Raw genomic sequence first — 13,505 nt, forward strand, 5'->3', positions numbered from 1 at the left:
GTGATCGTTGAATAACAACCAACAGTCTTGGGCCCCCCTGCCCTCTAGGGCTATATCCCATGGAACCTTAGTGTCGTGGTTTAAGCCCGTCGGCAAGTCAGCCACTCAGTTTCTACTCCCCCCCCCAAAGGAATGGGGAGGAGAACCGAAAGAATGTAACTCCCACGGGTGAAGATAAGAACAGTCCAGTAACTAAGGTATAACACAAATCACTACTGCTACCACCAATAATAATAATGATAAGAGAAATAACAAGGGAAGAGAATACGATACCACCTGCTGAAAACGAGCCCAACAGAGCAGAGGAGGCGCCCTTCCGGGAAACTCCCAGTTACATCCCCGGGTATGACGTGCTGTGGTATGGAATACCTCTTTGGCTAGTTTGGGTCAGGCATCCTGTCCCTGCTTCCTCCCGGCTTCCCCTCCTCCCTGGCAGAGCATGAGACTCACAAAGTCCTTGGTCAGAGTAAACATTCTGACCAGCAACTGAAAACATCAGCTTTATCAGTATTATTTCCAGGCCGAAAGTCAAAACCACAGCGCTGCACCAGCTACTAAGAAGGAGAAAAAGTGACTGCTGCTGCTGAACCCAGGACAGTATCCACCCCTTATTCCATACCATTCACATCATGCTCAGATCCCACATTTTCCCTATACCCTCACTCTCATCTCAGTGCACTGTTATCTTAGTGCATGGATCAATTCATATAAAGCTGCTGAGTCCATCCGGTCCATGGTGTTGGGCTCCATCTCTTGTAACAGTCTTTCAGAGCAGGAGAGGCTGTGTGCAGTGTTGGATCGTTGCCTGCTGATGCTGATCGTTCCTTTACCGTAGAACTCATCTGGTTCTATCAAAGTTCATTCTCTGTTGGGATGATGGTCGGAGGGAAGTCAGGGCCAGTCGCTGGTGCCCTGCAGACTTCTAGTTGATGGGCTATAAAAGTGCTACATAGCAGGCAACAGCATACAATTGAGTTCATTGGCTGTTTTCCCCTAAAATCAAATCCCCTTGAGGTATACATCAGACTTCCCCATCTTCCCGCATTACCCACCAAGTATATCCAGGTCCCTGAGCAAAAGCAATCCCACGAGTGGGTTTGCCTTTACCTGAAGCAGGAATAACCCAGACTGTTTTCCCCAGAAAATTCTTCATGTGCACCACAGGAACTTTGTCCCCCTCTACAATATGTAAAAGTTCTGACTGGGCTGGGCCAGCCCTGTTGGCAGATCCTCTGGTGTTGACCAACCAGGTGGCCTTTGGTAAGTGTGTATCCCAATGCTTGAAAGTTCCCCCACCATTGCTCTCAGTGTAGTTTTTAACAGCCCATTGTACCGTTCAATTTTCCCAGAGGCTGGTGCATGGTAGGGGATGTGATATACCCACTCAATGCCACGCTCTTTGGCCCAAGTGTCTATAAGGTTATTCTGGAAATGAGTCCCATTGTCTGACTCAATTCTCTCTGGGGTGCCGTTGTTATAAATTGAGACCACAATGGATCGTAATTCCAATTAAAATTTGATTAATTGTAGCAAGTAGAATATGAGCAAAGACAGCGCTGGACGGCAGGGGAGTCTGCGCTCCGCCAACTACCGCACCAAGTAAATCATCTGTCTGATGACTATCTGATGACAGTCAATCAGACTGTCCCTTTTTATACATCCTGACTTCCGTGTTCATGGAGTGGTGGAGATACTCTGCGCCTGTTCCAGCTGTTGCTAGGGGTTCAGAAGTCTTCCTCCTTTGTCCTATGGTTGACCCCGTCGGTTATACTTGCTTAAGAGATAAGCGGCGTCGGTTGTGCTTGCTTAAGAGATAAGCGGCGTCAGTTGTGCTTGCTTAAGAGATAAGCAGCGTCGGTTATGCTGGCTCAAGCGATTTCATATCCGTTGTTATCCGACCTTTACATTGGGTTTAGTAGAAGTCTTAATAAACAATATCCTAGTCCATAGTTTCTCACAATCCCCCCTTTTTCTTTTTATTCTATTATTGTTTATTAGAAGCTACTTTCATTCTTGGCACTGTAAGCAAACCTTCTTCCACAATCCCAACATTTATCATAACATTCACAGGGTAATACCTCACAATTACAATCATAGTTCTTACTTCTTTTTGATCTTCCCAACGATAAAGGGTCCATTTAAAAGGTTCATGCGGGTTTCCCCCTTTTGCCTGGGTTATTATCAATAGTAAAACTAACGGTATACCAAGAAAAAGGGTGTTTGTCAATTTTGCTAATTTAAGTATGTTTTTACCAGTCCCGGGGAAGTTCGGCCATTGCTGCTTTTGCATCCCATTGTTCTGGTTCTTTTCTCCACAGTTTATTCCTCCTCTGCCTCGCCCGTTGACTCGGTTGCTTCGAGCCACGGGGTGTACCATCTTCTCGGCAGCAAGGGAATTCTTCAGGAGAACAGCTGCTTCGGGCTTTCTGCCTGTTTACATAGGCTTCCCACTTTGCCGCTTTAACTAATGGGGCAAAGCAAGACACGGTTAGTACTTCCCTTCTGCACTTTATAGCCAAAATTTCAGCTATAAAGGGGACTGGTTCGTTGGGGTGGTAACAATAATATTGAGGATTTATTCCTTTAGCAAAAATTTCCCACCACTCATAGGATTCCCGAATAATTTCTTGTCTAGACTCTAATTGTTTCAATTTCCACTCAGTGAGAGTTCTTTGGATTTTCCAACACTGTGTGCAAATTCCTATTGGAGGATATCCATATTCACAGTGTGTCCACCATTTATCCTGGCATACCTTACACCTAAAACAAACAAATGGATTACAGTTACAATTTAAATCATTGCACCTAACTCGTATATCTGAGGTGCATATATTACTTATATCAGTATATTTTCTATATTCAATATTGTGTGATTGCATATGTCTAGCAATTTTCTTTACCCCACTTTGTACATTTCCATATATAATAAAAGAACAAAGAAATTATTATTGCAAGTAAGAACAACAATACACACTTTATACCAAAAGGCAACGCAACAAAGGGGTCGAATAAAGTCTCTATCATTATAAGCAAACACTGTTAGTTCTTGATTTTTCACTTTAATTTCTAATTGTAATTCAACAATTAAGTCTCGCCCTAGCAGATTAAATTCTGCTTCAGGGACGAGCAAGAGTTCACCCATTCCAAATTTATTTTCAGTTTCGAATATTACATTTTTGATTTTACTTACTTTAAAGGGTTCTCCTTTTGCCCCAATTACTTGTACTTTTCAGGGGAAATTTTGCATCCCTCGGGTATTTGTCTAATAGTCGATTTTTCAGCCCCAGTGTCTACTAAAAAGGTGAACTCTTGTTTATGAGGACCTATTTTTAATTTTATCAAGGGCTCATGATGACTCCGGTCCCCTAAGATATAGAGCCCCTGACTTTCCTATTCCATTTTTGATATTTCCTCATCCCTGATCCTTTCTCTGCAATTCTTCTTTATATGTCCCTTCTTTCCACAGTAAAAACAAAATCTCTGTTCCTTCTTTACTACTACGTTCCCCTGTTTCGTTTCAGCAGATCTGTGTTCATTTGTCCGTCCTTTACGATCCTCTCTGACCGCTGCTACCATCATTTTTATTTGTTGCTTGCTGCTCTCTTCCTCTCTCCTTACATATACTTTCTGAGCTTCCCTCAATAATTCATCTAACCCTCTATTCTGCCAGTCTTCTAACTTTTCAATCTTCTTTCTGATATCCTCCCACGATTTTGCCACAAACTGAGTTTTGAGGAGCGCTTGCCCTAAAGGGTCGTCTGGATTTACCCCAGAGTACAGCTGAAGGGCTTTCCTCAGTCGTTCCAGCCACTCAGTAGGGCTTTCATCTTTCTTCTGCATTTCATTAAATGCTTTATTGATATTCTGGCCACGGGGTACTGCTTCTCTAATCCCCTGAATTACTATAGTTCTTAGGTCCTGCATATGAGTTCTATGCACCGGATCCTGATTATCCCAATTAGGTCTTTGGAGTGGCCATTTAATATCTGCTTGAGGTCCCTGAGCATGTTGAACATCCCACAATCTCATTCCTGCTCATCTAATCATGTCTCTTTCCTCAGTAGTAAATAATTGACCAAGGATAGATTGCATTTCATCCCAAGTATAAAGGTTTGGTCCCAAAAATTGATCTAATCTTTCTGCCACTCCGAGTGGGTCCTCAATCAGGTTTCCCATCTCGGTTCTTTTAAAATCTCGTAGGTCTGCCGAGCTTAGGGGTACAGAAATATATCCAATCACAGGTTGAGGTCCCCCCATGGGCATTTCCCTTAAAGGATACATCTGAGCTGCCCCTTTTTGACTTCTAGTCACGCGTCTAGGGAGAGGGGGAGACCCTTGTTCTGATTCTGGTGGGGGAGTGGGCGCTCTGGGGACCTCTGGAGGGGCTGCGGGAGCAGGCGGGGGAACGTAAGGAGGGGGAGTTAGAAGAGTTTCATCTAACTCTTCCTTCTTTTTCTTTTGTTTAGTTTTTGTTTCATTCAGCGGGTAAAGTCTAGCTCTCGGTTTCTCGAGCCACACTTCCGCATATTGACTCTCCTCCGGGTTAAGGGAATTTTTACTATTAACCCAGAGGTTTAATTGCTGTCTTACCCAATCTTCTTCTGACCCATAGACTGGCCAAAAGACATGTTCAGAAATCTTCTTCCCTCCCCATATCTTAGTACAATATTCTATGATCTTCTGCTTATATTTCCAATTGTCTAAGATGTATGCCAGAGGGGTATTCTTAGGTACAGTGGGTACCCTTCCCATGGGAGTCGAAGGCTTGCTGCCCTTCGCCCCCATCTTCTGAATTATCCACAAACACACACTCACTCGCTCCCCTTGTTCCTGGCCCAGTCCCTCGTGGGAAAATGGGAAACGCAGTACTTAAGAGTCCGCACTCGCTTGGTTCAGTATATCGAACCTCTCATTCGCTATAATTCAGGAAACCCAATCCCGCCCGAACGGTAAACCTGCGAATAAATCCGCAATATACTTACGCGTCCTGCATCTTCGTCCGGACTCCTGTGCACAGAATTTTATGGGATTTTACCGGTTTTCTCCTTTGCTCATTATTCTAGAATTTAGGTTCGTCGGTAAGGTTGGGGTGGGCTATCAGTCGCGGGGCCGCGGATTGCCGCGGGGCGCCTCCCCGGAGGACAGATATCCACCGTTCCTTATCCGAGTCACGGCACCAGAAATTGTTATAAATTGAGACCACAATGGATCATAATTCCAATTAAAATTTGATTAATTGTAGCAAGTAGAATATGAGCAAAGACAGCGCTGGACGGCAGGGGAGTCTGCGCTCCGCCAACTACCGCACCAAGTAAATCAGACTGTCCCTTTTTATACATCCTGACTTCCGTGTTCATAGAGTGGTGGAGATACTCTGCGCCTGTTCCAGCTGTTGCTAGGGGTTCAGAAGTCTTCCTCCTTTGTCCTATGGTTGACCCCGTCGGTTATACTTGCTTAAGAGATAAGCGGCGTCGGTTGTGCTTGCTTAAGAGATAAGCAGCGTCGGTTATGCTGGCTCAAGCGATTTCACATCCGTTGTTATCCGACCTTTACATTGGGTTTAGTAGAAGTCTTAATAAACAATATCCTAGTCCATAGTTTCTCACACCATGTTGCCACAAAATCTGTTTCTCAAGGCCCAGGATAGTGTTCCGGGCAGTGGCATGGGGCACAGCGTATGTTTCCAGCCATCCGGTGGTTGCTTCCACCATGGTAAGCACGTGGTGCTTGCCTTGGCAGGTTGGTGGGAGTGTGATATAATCAATCTGCCAGGCCTCCCCATATTTATACTTCAGCCATCGTCCTCCATACCAAAGAGGCTTTAACCATTTGGCTTGTTTAACTGCAGCACGTTTCACACTCATGAATAACCTGGGCAATAGTGTCCATTGTTAAATCCACCCCTCGATCACGGGCCCATCTATATGTTGCATCTCTGCCCTGATGACCTGAAGTGTCATGGGCCCATCGGGCCAAAAATAATTCACCCTTATGTTGCCAATCTAAGTCCATCTGAGCCACTTCAATCTTAGCAGCTTTATCCACTTGTTGGTTGTTCTGGTGTTCCTCAGTGGCCCAACTCTTGGGTACATGGGCGTCTACATGGCGTACCTTCACCACCAGGTTCTGCACCCGGGCAGCGATATCTTGCCACAGTGCAGCAGCCCAGATGGGTTTACCTCTGCGTTGCCAGTTGCTCTGCTTCCATTGCTGCAACCACCCCCACAGGGCATTTGCCACCATCCATGAGTCAGTATAGAGATAAAGTACTGGCCACTTTTCTCGTTCAGCGATGTCCAGGGCCAGCTGGATGGCTTTCACCTCGGCAAACTGACTCGATTCACCCTCTCCTTCAGCAGTTTCTGCAACTTGTCGTTGAGGACTCCATACGGCTGCCTTCCATCTCCGATGCTTTCCCACAATACGGCAGGACCCATCAGTAAACAAGGCATACTGCTTTTCACTTTCTGACAGTTTATTATATGGTGGGGCCTCTTCAGCACGCATCACTTCCTCCTCTGGTGACATTCCAAAATCTTTGCCCTCTGGCCAGTCCATGATGGCTTCTAGAATGCCTGGACAACTGAGATTTCCTATTCAAGCTCGTTGTGTAATTAGTGCAGCCCATTTACTCCATGTCGCATCGGTTGCATGATGTGTAGAGGAGGCCCTGCCTTTGAACATCCAGCCCAGCACAGGCAACCGGGGTGCCAGGAGGAGCTGTGCTTCAGTGCCAATCACCTCTGAAGTAGCTCGAACCCCTTCATAGGCTGCCAGTATCTCTTTCTCAGTTGGGGTATAGCTGGCCTCAGATCCTTTGTATCCCCGACTCCAAAAGCCGAGGGGTCGACCTCGAGTCTCCCCTGGAGCTTTCTGCCAGAGGCTCCAGGTAGGACCATTCTCCCCAGCTGCGGTGTACAGTACATTTTTTACATCTGGCCCAGTCCGGACTGGTCCAAGGGCTACTGCATGAACTATCTCACGTTTAATTTGCTCAAAGGCTTCTTGTTGCTCAGAGCCCCATTTAAAATCATTCTTCTTCCGGGTTACATGATAGAGAGGGCTTACAACCGAACTGTAATTTGGGATGTGCATTCTCCAGAACCCCACAGCACCCAAGAAAGCTTGTGTTTCTTTCTTATTAGTTGGTGGAGACATTGCTGTTATTTTGTTGATCACATCTGTGGGGATTTGGTGATGTCCATCTTGCCATTTTATTCCCAAAAATTGAATCTCCTGTGCAGGTCCCTTGACCTTACTCCATTTTATGGCAAAACTGGCTTTCAGCAGGATTTGGATTATTTTTCCTCCCTTTCTCAAAGACTTCTTCTGCTGTATCGCCCCACACAATAATGTCATCAATGTACTGCAGGTGTTCTGGAGCTTGCCCCTGTTCCAGTGCAGTCTGGATCAGTCCATGGCAGATGGTAGGGCTGTTTCCACCCCTGGGGCAGTCGGTTCCAAGTGTACTGGACGCCCCTCCAAGTAAAAGCAAACTGTGGCCTGCACTCTGCTGCCAAAGGAATTGAGAAGAATGCATTGGCAATATCAATCGTGGCATACCACTTGGCTGCCTTTGACTCTAATTCATACTGAAGTTCTAGCATGTCCAGTACGGCAGCACTCAACGGTGGTGTGACTTCATTCAGGCCACGAGAGTCTACTGTTAGTCTCCACTCTCCGTTAGACTTTCGCACTGGCCATATGGGGCTATTAAAGGGTGAGCGGGTCCTGCTGATCACTCCCTGACTCTCCAGTCTATGGATCAGCTTATGGATGGGAATCAGGGAGTCTCAGTGCGATACTGCTGCCGGTGCACTGTTGTGGTCGCGATTGGCACTTGTTGTTCTTCGACCTTCAGCAACCGCACAACAGAAGGATCTCTGAGAGACCAGGCAAGGTGGACAGCTGCTCATTTTCCTCAGTCTCCAAAGCAGCAATACCAAAAGCCCATCAGTACCCTTCTGGGTCTTTGAAGTACCCTCTCCTGAGGTAGTCTATGCCGAGGATGCATGGAGCCTCTGGACCAGTCACAATGGGGTGGTTTTGCCATTTCCTCCCAGTCAGGCTGATCTCAGCCTCCAGTACAGTCAACTCTTGGGATCCTCCTGTCACTCCAGAAATATAGATGGGTTCCACCCCTTGACAGCTTGCCGGCATCAGGGTACACTGTGCACCGGTATCTACGAGAGCTTTATACTTCTGTGGGACTGATGTGCCAGGCCATCTGACCCACACAGTCCAGTAAATCCAATTGTGCCCTACCTCCACCTGGCTGGAGGCAGGGCCCCTCTAACAGTCATCACAACGCTGGACACTTAAGTTGTGTTGAAAGGAATTATTCTTCGTTATCACAGGAGCTGGAGTAAAATCAGCTCTTCTGCTCCATCTGGGGAACCTGCTCACCAGATACTGAAGCCGCAGCTCTCATGGGATGATCAGCCTTGACCCTTGTTCCTGTTTTCAATTCACGCACCCGTTCCTCCAAAGCTGAAGTAGGTTTTCCATCCCACTTCGTCATGTCTTCTCCATGATCCCGCAGGTAAAACCATAGGGTGGCCTGTGGCGTATGCCTTCTATATCTTCTCTCTCGAACAATAGGACGTCTTTTGTTAATAGCTGAGACGTGTGTTGGTACACGTGAGGAGCTGGATAAATCAGATAGATCGTCCCTCAATTGTTTGAGATCCTGGGACAGTTTTGCCACAGCTGAGATGATGGAAGGGGTGAGATTGTCTTCGAACTCACGGAGTTTATGAATTATTTCATCCACTGTTAGTGGTACTACGTCATTCCAGGTTACTGTTGCCAATGAATGGGCATATGATGAGGGTGCATTCCGTGTAAGTTTTCGGCACATGGGTCGTGTACATTCGACTTCATCTGGGTCTATGGGTATATCCCTGTCATTCAGCTTGATGTGATAGATCATCTCTACGATTGCTGATTCCCTCAGAGACTGGATGCCTTTGTCTAAAGTAGTCCACTTGGCCGAACGACTCGTAACATCATCCTTGTATGGAAACCTTTCTTTCACAGCTGCCAAGAGCCTCCTCCAAAGACTGAGGGACTTTTCTCTCTTGCAATTGCTTTGTCAGTTCCCCCTTCTCTAGCAAGTGATCCCAGCTGCTTGGCTTCCGTACCTTCTAGTTCGTGACCATCGGCCCCATTGTCCTAGCATTGGAGCAACCAGGTGATGATGTGCTCCCCTGGTTGACGGGTAAAATCTTTTCGCATATTCCGTAGCTCGGTTGAGGTCCGAGGTCGAGAAGTCACCTCTTCTTCTTCTTCGTCATGTGATGATGACTCCTGATCAGATGCTGTGCTTAGTGGTGAGTACACTGTTTCTTCATCTTCCTTCACCCTTCTTGCCTATTTTTTGCTTTTTCTCTTGTGTACAGGGGCAATCGATATTGGTACGAATTGGTCGTCTGGTTTAGCTGCAGTGATTATCACTGTGGTTTGAGTTGCAACTGTACTTGTCGCTGGGGGTGGTGTAGTTGCTGTGCTTGGAGCTGGGGTAGCTTCGCTGTCTTGCAGTCGAAGTTTGGGTAGCTGCTGTACTTGTCGCTGAGACGGGTGTAGCTGCTGTGCTTGGAGCTGGGATAGCTGCACTGTCCGTTGTGTCTGTACTTGTCGCTGGGGGTGGTGTAGCTGCTGTGCTCGGAGCTGGAGCAGCTGCGCTGTCTGTTGCTTCGCCCTCAGATCCAGGGACATTTTTTTCCTTTTGAAGGTGCTGGATAGTGTTGAACAAGGCCCGGTAAGCATAGGCCAAGCCCCGGCACGTTGACATGATTTGTCCCTCTCTGGTATGACCAGGATGACAGCACACCTCATTTAAGTGTTTTACTAATTCTTCTGGATTTTGCACTTGTTTGGTGGTGAAATTCCAAAGCACTGGAGGGGCCCACTGACCTAGATACTTGCCCATACTATCCCACACACCCTGCCACTCATGGCTGCCCAGCCTCGGGGGAAATCTCTTGGTTCCCCTATATCGTCGTCTAACCCCAAACAAGACCCAAACCTGACTCTGCTTAACTTTTGAGGTCAGACGTAATGGTTTTGGACAAAACACACTCTGTATGCGTGTCAACATGGTGATCCCCATCACGATCAGCAAACAGGTCTCAACAATATTAAAAGGCCATTCAAAAACTTCAAAACTCTCAAACAATGCTGTGAACGGTCTGAGGGGGGGTGCTGGGAGGGTAAGAGAATGTCTCCTTCACAGGTTGACCACCCAGGAAGGATAAAAAAGATGTGTAATTGCTAAGCACTTGTATTATATACTTCCCAAAATATAAAGGTGGTGACCACACTGGGAACATAAGCCAGATCAGTTTCATGATCAATGATTCTATTGTATTACAAGTCATTACCATAAAATACAGTGAGACAATAACCTTAGCCCAAGCCCCACACTTGAAAAACACTAACACAGCAAATACGGGCTCTAAGTAAGCTACGGCATATTGAGACTGTGAGATCAAAAACAACAACTTTGAGAGCCAATAAATCAGCATTGTGACAAGTGACTATTAATCCAAAACACTGAATGCTTATCACAAATACGATTAGACACACTCTGGTCAGATCTGTCGTTATCTCAACCCTTCGTGCCCCACGTTGGGCACCAAAAAGAACTGTCATGGTTTAAGCCAGTCAGCAGGGCAGCCACGCAGTTTCTACTCCTTCTTCCCCCCCCCGTCCCAGAGGGATGGGAAAGAGAATCGGAAGAATGTAACTCCCACAAGTTGAAATAAAAACAGTCCAGTAACTAAGGTATAACACAAATCACTACTGCTACCATCAATAATAATAATGGTAAGGGAAATAACAAGGGAAGAGAATATGATACCACCTGCTGAAAACGAGCCCAACAGAGCAGAGGAGATGCCCTTCCGGGAAACTCCCAGTTATATCCCTAGGCATGACGTGCTGTGGTATGGAATACTTCTTTGGCTAGTTTGGGTCAGGCGTCCTGTCACTGCTTCCTCCTGGCTTCTCCTCCTCCCTGGCAGAGCATGAGACTCAGAAAGTCCTTGGTCAGGGTAAACATTCTGACCAGCAACTGAAAACATCAGCTTTATCAGTATTATTCCCAGGCCGAAAGTCAAAACCACAGCACTGCACCAGCTACTAAGAAGGAGAAAAAGTGACTGCTGCTGCTGAACCCAGGACACTTACTAAGCAGGTTCCTGAAGAGGCCAAAGTCTGCTCTCTTGAAGTCCAGGGCAGTGAGCTTGCTGCACACTCTTCTCACTGTCCTGAGGATCTTGAATTCAACCATCTTGTGATCGCTGCATCCAAGGCTGCCCTGGAGCGTCACATTTCCAACCAGCTCTTCCCTGTTGGTGAGCACGAGGTCAAGCATGGCACCTCTCCTTGTCAGCTCCTCTATTACTTGCAGAAGGAAGTTGTCTTCCACACAATCAAGGAACCTCCTGGATTGCTTGTGCCAGGCCTTACTGTCCTTCCAACAGATATCAGGGTTGTTGAAGTCCCCCATGAGAATGAAGGCCTGCGAGCATGAGGCTGTTCCTATCTGTCTATAAAACCTGGCTTTGGAGTAGAGATTTCAAGCCTCTAGCAATATGGCAAACTGAAGGAGAAGCAAGAACCACTGCTTGGCCCTGAGGCCAAAAGGCGACAGATGACTTAGTCCATGTGGCTTAGGGTTACTCCTCTTTTAACTGAGCTGCATCTTTGCTGTGTAACTGTGGAAAAATGTGGTACCTGTGGCCCTAAGCTGGTTTTTGCGTTTTGTTTTGGATGCTTCAAGTTTAAAAAACATGGAGTTGTGCTGCAATGTACAATGCTCTCGAATTTCTCAACAGTCTCGGCATACATGAGGATAGTTTAAGCTTGTTAAAAGTGGACCTTCAATAGAGACAACAGACCTGTAAACCATTCTGCTTACAATTGTGGAAAATGTAGGAATGATTCGTGTCAACAATTGAGAACTCCTTGTGACCATTGTGCTTTGTGTGAGATATATAGAGATAATCATGATGTTTGTTTATGTCAATACAATGATGAAAGGGAAGAAGAAACAAAGGAATAATCCATTTACTCAACTGCTCAAGTGTTAGCATGGTTGAGCGACTAAGAGACACATTCTGTTACAGGATGTTGTGAAACTTGGGTACTAAGTAAATAGACGTATAAAATATGGAACAAACAGAGCTAAGGCTATGGTTAAGCTTGTAACAAACGTCTTCCTGTTAATACATTACCAAGAATGTCGGCAACCCCCTCTAAGAAGTTTCTTCGCCAAAAGAAAGACCTCAGCAACAAGAAAAGAACAATGGAAAGAAGCCACGTCAGTATCCGGGTGAAGAAGACAAGCGGATTGGCTGAGACCCAAGGAGGAGAAAAGACCAAACCCCAAAGATCCCGACATGCGTCGTTGGTGGAGCGGAGACTCCCGGGCGCACCCAGCGCTGCTTGGTTATTGCCTCTTGATATGACATGTAATAATAAATGAATATTGCAATACTATTGATTGGAGGAAATGTCTTTATAACACAATGAAACCTCAGTTCTCCTCTTCTGTGGCCCTGTTTGACGTACTGTGGTTCTGATTTTGCCTGAAGCCGCTGATGTTCAAAGAGCTTGCAGAATCATTGCACCTGTGAGAAGCAGGAAGAGGAAATCTCTCAGTGGTGTGTGCTCAGACCTGCAGAGCCACGAGCTGCTCCCACTATTGCGTATGCTTTGCATTACATGGTGTGCATTTGACATCTGCCAACACAGGCAGCTGGAGGGGATCAGCCCATACATGAGCTGTCAGGTTTACCAGCAAGGCAGCACCAGCAATGCCCTGCAGCAAGGACCTGTCATAGCTGGAAGTCTTATATCTGGCACCCGAGGACAAGCCTCTCTTTGACCTCCTGCCCAAAGGGAAGTGTTGACTGGCGGCACTGTGATGGTCCTGTCCTTAGCATGCTGGCCAGGTATGAAGCCAGCACAGGGCAGCTGCTGCCCCTCCACAGTGGAGGAGACTAAGCAAAAGGCCTGATGACTGCGGGAGGCACAGCGCCCTGTCCCAGCCTTTCCTATGCATCCTCTGGATCAGCTGCTTGAACAGATGTCACCCTGAGATCCCCACACTGGGCACTGATCATGACCTCCCCATTACATCCAGCTCCTCACTCATTCCTACCTCCCCTGGTAAAGAGACGTGCAAAAATAAACGGGTGGCGATGGGAAGATGTAGGATGCCTCCTTCCTCGTGGGGGAAACCTCTCGGGAAATGGCTGCCCGACGGCGGCCACGGAGAGTGCCGGGCGCGGGTCTCGAACCTAGATCCTAGTACCCGGCACGCCCAAAGGCGCGGAGGATGGGCGGAGCGCCCCCTCCCTCCCCACGTGATCGGTGGAGCGGCTGCGCAGTTCTAGCGCTCCGCCTTTCCCCGCCGGAGTCTCAGCCAATCAGCCCTGGGTGGGCACCACTTGGCTCCGGGCTTCTGCTGCGCATGCTTGTCCCCGCGGTTGGGCACG

Source organism: Psittacula echo (assembly GCF_963264785.1).
Source record: "Psittacula echo genome assembly, chromosome: 3".
Taxonomy (NCBI): Eukaryota; Metazoa; Chordata; class Aves; order Psittaciformes; family Psittacidae; genus Psittacula; species Psittacula echo.